This window comes from Pteropus vampyrus, unplaced genomic scaffold (genome assembly GCF_000151845.1).
Source record: "Pteropus vampyrus isolate Shadow unplaced genomic scaffold, Pvam_2.0 Scaffold38, whole genome shotgun sequence".
NCBI lineage: Eukaryota > Metazoa > Chordata > Mammalia > Chiroptera > Pteropodidae > Pteropus > Pteropus vampyrus.
The window spans coordinates 9,409,830-9,417,558 of record NW_011888819.1 but is presented as its reverse complement, the minus strand read 5'-3'; the positions used below and the strand labels follow the sequence as shown (position 1 = coordinate 9,417,558).

Sequence of the window (7,729 nt, the reverse complement as noted above, 5' to 3'; positions counted from 1 at the left end):
CTGATGAGGCTGAGTGAAAGCTGACACCTTGTGATGGAGTATGGAATTAATAGGATGACAATCAAATTAAACTTCCCTTGGCATAGTCTTACTGAACCAATGTTAGAGCCAGCATAGCTTCCTCTAGGATATTCTGATACCCAGGAAATTCTGAGGAGAAAATTTGCTCTTCTTCTCTGCTTTTATTAAAGAAGTTAGAGATTAACTTCACAGGCTTGGTTTCTGTTACTTTTTTTTGGCAAGGCAACCCTTAAGTTGACCTCACAAATTGCAAGGACCTTGTCAGTTTACGATCCTTTATTTTTAAATTTTATTTATTTAATATTTTATGCCTATAGCACCTGGTCTTCCTAGGTGGTCTCCCATCCAAGTACTAACCAGGCCCGACCCTGCTTAGCTTCCGAGATCAGGCGGGATCAGGCTTGCTCAGGGTAGCATGGCCATAGACAATTTCTGTTACTTTACTGCAAGCTTTGCTCCTGATCTTATGGACACCTGAAAGATAGCTAGTCAATCTCTATTCTTCATGCTAAGGTTGGTAGCCCTATAACCTTCTAAATTAGTATTTAAAAGGTTCCAGTGGAATACCATGCCAAGATACAGTTAACCTTTCTGTGGAAATGTGAGCAATAACAACTGAATAAGAAACACATCTAAAGATGGGAATTTATTAGGATAAGCCATGTGGAATAGAAGAGTTGCCTATATGCAATTTTTTGTGACCTACAAAAATGGCAATGCCCTATAAATTCAACCAAATTGCATGCATCAACAGCAGCTGAACTTAATGTTTATTTATTTATTTTGAGCAAATGCCCCATTAAGAGCTGTGGGCAATTTTACCTCTGCATGACTCTGTTTCCTTATTTGAAAAGTGGGGATAATAATAGATTTATTTGTTTGTTTATGAAATCAATTTCTCTAGACTGGCACATGTTGGCTTACTACTCAGGTCCTCCACAGGCAAAAACCCTAGGTGTTACTCCCTGAGATTGGCTGGCTCACACCTTTAACGTGTTGCTTGGGTTACTTAGGCCTTTCTTCCTTGACCTCCTAGTCAGAGATTGAAATCACTCTGCTTAAAGCCATCTGCATCTCAACTCATTGGCTCCAGCACATTTATTTGCATGTGTTGTCTTCAAGCTCTGCCTAATCAGGTCAGTGGTTCACAGCCCTGGATGCACATTAGAACCTCCTGGTGAGCTTTAAAAATGTTTGAAAGAGTCCTTAGAGCTCCTGATTCCATTGGTCATGGCGACGCCAAGGCATTGGTATTTTTTCAGAGCTCCTTAGGTGATTCTAATATGCAGCTGGGGCTGAGAACAAAAATGCCTCGAGAAATCACTTCATGCTCACCCCTTTTTATTAATGTTTCTCTTCCCTCACGAGGCCCCAGCATCCCAGGTCATATGTATACTTCTTGTCTAGTTTTTGTGTGCATCCCTGTCCATCTCATTCCCTATCCTTCTGCATCAGTAAGTTGTTAGTGAAGAAGAGATTGTTTCTATTGGAAAACCGGGGGGAAAAAGGTGCTCAGAACAAGGCTGCTGACGCTGGAGACTAGAGGGCAGTTGGGTAGGGAGGGCTGGTGGGATTGTCCTGTTCCCAATGGGAATCCCATCAAACTTGAATGTGTTAGTGAGAACTTCCTAGGAGATGCAGGAGACAAGAATTTGAGGTCCCCTGAAATATACCTGGTGGGATCCCTGAGCTATATCACCCTTGGGCCTTCTTTGCCTCACTCGTCTGTCCTTCTGGACACAAGCCATTACACAGTTCTGGACACAAGCCATTACACCATTATTAATAATTTCACTGGCCCGGTTCCCTTCTCTTCATCTTGACAGCTGGAATTCTATCCATATTCTGCCTGCTCCAGGAAGCCTTTCCTGAGTCCGCCCACAGCCAGTCTCCTGTATTATTTGGAACTTTCATAACACCTGCGAGCATGCAGAGTAGAAATAACAATAGATTGGGGACCAGATTAGGCTTCCATTCTGCACAAACCAATAGTATCTGAGCATCTACACTCACAATAAGTATTTGTCAAATGACTGAATGATAGAATGAATTAGTTGCCTTGGGTAAGAAACTTTTCTGAACCTCCACTGCTTTATCTGTGGAATAGGGCTATTATAGGGAGTTTTTTTTTTTTTTTTTTTTTTTTTTTTTTTCCTTTAATAGTCGTCCTTGGAATAACTATCAAAATCTCCTGGGGTTCTTATTTAAATGCTGAGCCCTGCCCTCCCATTTGAATCAAAATTGCTGGAGGCCTAAGAAACTGTGTTTAACATGCACCCCAGGTAATTAATATGCTCCATAAAGCTGGAAAACTACTGAATTAGTAGTAGTTATCTGTTCAATAACGTGACATGATGGCAGTTACAAATGTAAAAGCTTAGTATTCATAGAGATGGGAAATTCTCTTTGTTGAAGGTAGATGGAAGAGATCTCTTGATTGGAAAAACTCTGGGTAGTGGAAAGGACTTGAAATATTCCCGGAATAAGATCATCCACAGGTGGAGATGTGTTGGGCAGAGTGATAGCGGCCCCTTTGAATATCATTGATTATTCATCTATCCTCTCCCTTCATAGTCAATAATTATGCATTAAATACTTGCTCATTAGGCTAAGCCAAGTACTGGGGATACAGAGGTGACTTTTAGCCACATCTGTTTCACACAGATGTGCCCGTTATAATTATTCATACTTTGCAGTGTCAGTTTCAGGACCAGGAACAAGCCCTAGGAGGTAACTAATTTCCAAGATGCTTGACTGTCTGCTTACAAAATCTTTAATTCTGCATTGCAGCTTCTTTTTCGACTGGTGCCTATTGATTCTGTTTTCTATAGGAATAACTTCTGAATTTTATAAATGAGATAAGTGGGGGAGAATAAGGTTTCCTTTGTAAGATTTTTTTTTTTTTTTTTTTGGTAAATTTTTTTACTGTGATAGAGCAAATCAAAGTAGGGGCTTCATGTTTTGTTATAGGTTTTTGGACTGCAATCTCCTAAAGATATAAAATCACCAGCTGTGACAACTTCATTCCTGCTCAAATCAGCATTCGTTTCAGATAAAATTTCTAGTCATCAAAGAGCAGACTTGCTGTGTTTCTGATTAATTATCAGAGCCCTTCTTGTTAAAAAAGTTGGCTTTTATTTCTGACTATATTATTGAGCCACTGTGTGATCTTAAGTATGTAAAAGAGCTTTGGGATAGCGTGGTTTCACATTCTGTAAAATGGAGATAAGAATACATTGCACGCATCTTTCAGGAGCACCATGAGGATTAATGAGATAACGTTAGCAGGCATATCAAAGTCACCCAGGTTTTTTTTTTCATATTCAAATTTTAGTTTCATTTCCTAATACTAAAAAAAGGTGATATATTTAAAAAAAGCAACTAGTCAGGATTAAGATTACAGTGAGCTGTAATAGTTATTTCCCCAAAAGAAGGAACAAATGACAAAGAGGATTATTAAGCTTCTATATATATATTTTCCCTTTTACTTTAATTCCATGTTTTATCCATACTTTAGAAGAGATTTTTTACAGTGCTAGGAATCTAGATCCATATGCCAGGCCGTCTGTTAAATTTAAAAAGCACCGAAATGGACTAAAACCTTACATTGTCAGCAATAATTTGCTTTACTGAATAATGAGGGTGCTATCCACAAGCAAGCAATAAGCCCAGAGCCCAGCTCCCCAATGAGTGTTATCTTATCTCTGGGACAACTCAGTCTCTGCTGGAGGAAATTCATGAACCAAAATTCATAGACTAAGGGGAAGAGAGGAGCGATCCATCATCGCTGGCCCATCCATCAAACTGTTGTCCCACATCGTGCAGGGAGTTTGCCTGCCACGAATTTCATCAGTGGTTGTATTTCATAAGTCGAGCCTGGTGATCAGACAGGGTCACCCTGAAACCACATCTGGAGAGTCAGGCACCACGCGGCTGCCTGTCTGTCCTAGATTGATGGCTATCTCAGCATCTGTAGGTTTGGGAATGTGTCCTATGGTGCCCCTCTCCCTGGACTCAATCTCTAATTTTTTTTTTTTTCCAGGTGAGTTTACCCTTGGTTGACCTCACAGATTGCAAAGGCCTTGTTATTTTATAATCCCTTATTTATTTTTATTTTTTACGCCTACAGCACCTGGTCTTCCTAGGTGGTCTCCCATTCAAATACTAATCAGGCCTAGCCCTGCTTAGCTTCCGAGATCAGAGAGGATCAGGCTTGTTCAGGATAGCATGGCCGTAGACTCAATCTCTTTCTGATGGTCCCTAGGTCAGTGGACAGTAGAGAAGAAAGAAGGCTTGAAATGAAGGGTGTTAGAATCTAGTTTGGGAGAACTTTTTTCTAGTCATCAGATGTGTAAAATTATAAGAAGACCATGAAAAGACACAGAGGAAACTTAAATGCATATTGCAAGTGAAAGAAGCCAATCTGTAAAGCCTACACCCTGTATGATTTCAACTTTACGACATTCTGGAAAAGGCAAAACTATGGAGACAGGAAAAAGATCAGTGGTTGCCAGTAGTGGAGAAGAGATTGGAGGTGAATAGAGAGCACAGGGGATTTTTAAGGCGGTGAAAATACTCTGTAAGATATTATAATGATGCATACATTTTATTATATACTTTCCGAGCCTATAGAATGTACGAAGAGACTGCATGCTTTCAGAGGATGGAACCTATCACGAAGCAAAAAATGTAATTGTGGATTGTAGGTAGCAATTCCAAAAAGATTCAGAATCATTGAAATATTTCTTCTCTTCTAAACACTCCTATGTTCAAGCTTCTGACATGTCTACACTTAACATACTCCCTACCCTCCCACCCTCCATTTTCGTGAATGTTGATCATGATTCTCTTCCCTTTGAAAACACTATGTATTTTTCCTTGTTTTTTTTTCTAGAAGAATAGTTTTCAGTTTTCAGTATTTTATCCTAACTAAACATAGTAGATTGGGGAAAAACATAGAATAATGTCTCGGTGTTTTCACTAAGACTGTGATTGATTTGCTGTGCGACATCCCATCCTCCTAATGAATATAAAATCATTACTAAAATGTTCTCATTTAGCAGAAATACACGAACAAGGAAGGGAAGTAGTTTAATTTTAGCTTATACTTAACTTTGACTTAGTAGTTACCAGTTTTGGGTGGCAGCCACAAAAAGCCAGGCAAATTCCCACGATGCCAGGCCACTGGCAAGGCAGTTTCTGGCAATAGCAAGCAATTGCAGTTTTCTTCTTGGAAAAGTCCTAAAATATTTCACAACAAGCATTTAAGGTCAAATAGAGATATACTCTCTTGCTCAGGAGCGTGCATTCTACAAACATCCTTTATGTACATTTCTTGTTTTGTGGCTTCTATGGAGTTCACGTCTCTCCTTAATATCAGGAACTTTCTTATTCTCTTGTTCCAGTTGACAAAATCGTATTGTCGCTCATACCCAGGCCTCTACATGCCTGCCTCCTCTCCTTTTCTTAGCCTCACTGCCAGCACTAACCCATCTTGTCACTCCTCTCTTCTTGATGCCAGAGCAGAGGAGAGTTTCATAACTCTGGGATTATGGGCATACTTGATACAGTCCAAACTGAAACTCTGTGTTTAGGAATTCACCTGGTAGGATTTTTCTAGGAAGGGTTGAGGAGGTTTTGCCCTCAGCTCAGAACCAAATCATCACATAATAATGGTTGTGTGGAAAGTATGTTAAACAACTGATTTGAGGTTGGGGGATAGTGATTTGGGAAAAATTGGAATTGCTGGGCTTCCAGCACTCTTTATATTCATATACTATTCATATTAGTAACAAAATGAACTGTGATTTTAAGAAATGTATCACTTCTGAAACAATCAAAATAGACTATTATCATAGGCATAGTATAACAATCAAGTCAAAGATGAACAAGACTCAGTTGATTGATCTCTGAGAGTGGCCTTCATCCCATATTTACAAAATGTTGTAATTCTAAAATTTTGCCAGAAGAAAACAATATGAAATCAAGATAACTGGGAATAATTTGGAGTTCGATTTTTCTTTTTCACTACTGCCATCTCTAAAATTTAACATCTATTTAGAAAGCATATTTAGAAGTATTTGGTATTTAATTAGGTAATTTATGTTTTTAAAAAAATTATCCCGAAAGGAAATATCTGCTGAGCCTTAATCACTGTGCCCTATGGGGATTTAGTGAGAAATAAATGGGCGAGGAAGGAAAGAAGTGCTTGCATTGGCAAAACCGAACGTACAGGTGTTTAGAAAGGTCACGTGGCTGCAGGAATGAAGATGGATTTCATTAATTAAATGGCAAACCCAGAGTGGAAATCACACAGGAAATAAACCTTTAGAGGAGGTAAACAGGCAGCAGCTTCTTACCTAAGAATTAAGAGATCAAGTGGCCAAAACCAGTCTATCACATAACCGTATAATCACATGGATATTTTCCTTGATAAAAGAAAAACAGGTGATTTGAGAACTAAAAATGGGGGAACAGAGTGGGGCAAGTAAGCTAGATCGAGGAAGGGCTTTTATTCTGCAGCCCAAATCTTCCTATTGATGCTTCTTCCTTTTTAATAGATGATGGGGATTCACTTTTCTCCTATGTATGACTTAAGTCTTATTCTATTCTACTTTTACACTCTAAATGCCTTTCTAAAAGCAGCTTTACAGAAAGATACCTTCAAAAATATCAGGGGAATTTTGAGCAACAAGAAGATGGGACAAACTAAGAAGAACCAAGACAAACTTCAAGCCTGAAGAGCTGAGAGTATAGAAAAGAAATTGTATCTTAGTGTAGAAACGTTTATCTGTTGGGGAGAAGAAGGTGGGGAAGGGCACTCTGCTTCCAAAAAGGAAAATTGAAGTCAAAATATCACACCAAAATGGAAGGCAAGGATCAGAGACCAGGAAACTAGGTCTGGTTTTAATGTCCAGAGATTCAGGTCCATATCAAGAGACGCACAAAGAGAAAGATCAAGAACATTAACCAGAATTCCACATCAAAAGAACTCAATTGAAATCATTAAGTACACAAAAAACAGTGCTCCAGGAACTCTGCCGGGTGTATGGTACAAAAGGCACAGTCAGAGACATAAGTCAGGTTTCATGAGTGTCTAGGGGCTTCAGTGGCAGGAGGGACAAAGAGGGTGAGATATGGGTAGGCAAGAGCAGGCAGCACTACGAATAGGTTTCTAATACTTAAATGAGTCTTCTAGATATTACACAAAAACCTGGCCTTAAATAAGGTAAAATTGGGTTTATCCGACAATGTTACAGAGAAGTATCCTGATAAAAGGAGGGGACTGGAGACAGGAAACTGAACAAATGGTGTTGACAATATCAGACTGTGTGTGGGAAGGAACTTTTCTTAGTCGTCTCTGGGTCGTTAGGACCTAGAGCTTGGAAATGAGTTGTGGCCCAGTAATATGTTGACTCTTCTTTATGGGATCCTTTAAAAGTCTTCCACGGTGACCTGCAGGGAGCAGAAACATTTGAATAAATTAAAATAGATTCTAGGTACAATGAAGTTGTAGAGTATCAAGGTGGAAGCTGAGATAGATGCTAAATTCAGCCTATAGACTTATGATTGTTTTTTGTCTTAATCAGCTTAGACTTTGAAATATCATTGTGTGTACATTCCCTTGGAAGAGAGCTACACTCTTCAGTTTTCTGGGATCACAAACATTGCTTATTCTATGGTACAATTATTTTACCAGCCTCATACC

General features: G+C 39.1%; 2 pseudogenes; both read right to left on the bottom strand.

Moving 5' to 3' along the window:
• Positions 1–329: 329 nt before the first annotated feature.
• LOC111738478 lies at positions 330–448 on the bottom strand (annotated as a pseudogene).
• Positions 449–4,141: 3,693 nt separating this feature from the next.
• LOC111738446 lies at positions 4,142–4,260 on the bottom strand (annotated as a pseudogene).
• Positions 4,261–7,729: the final 3,469 nt, after the last annotated feature.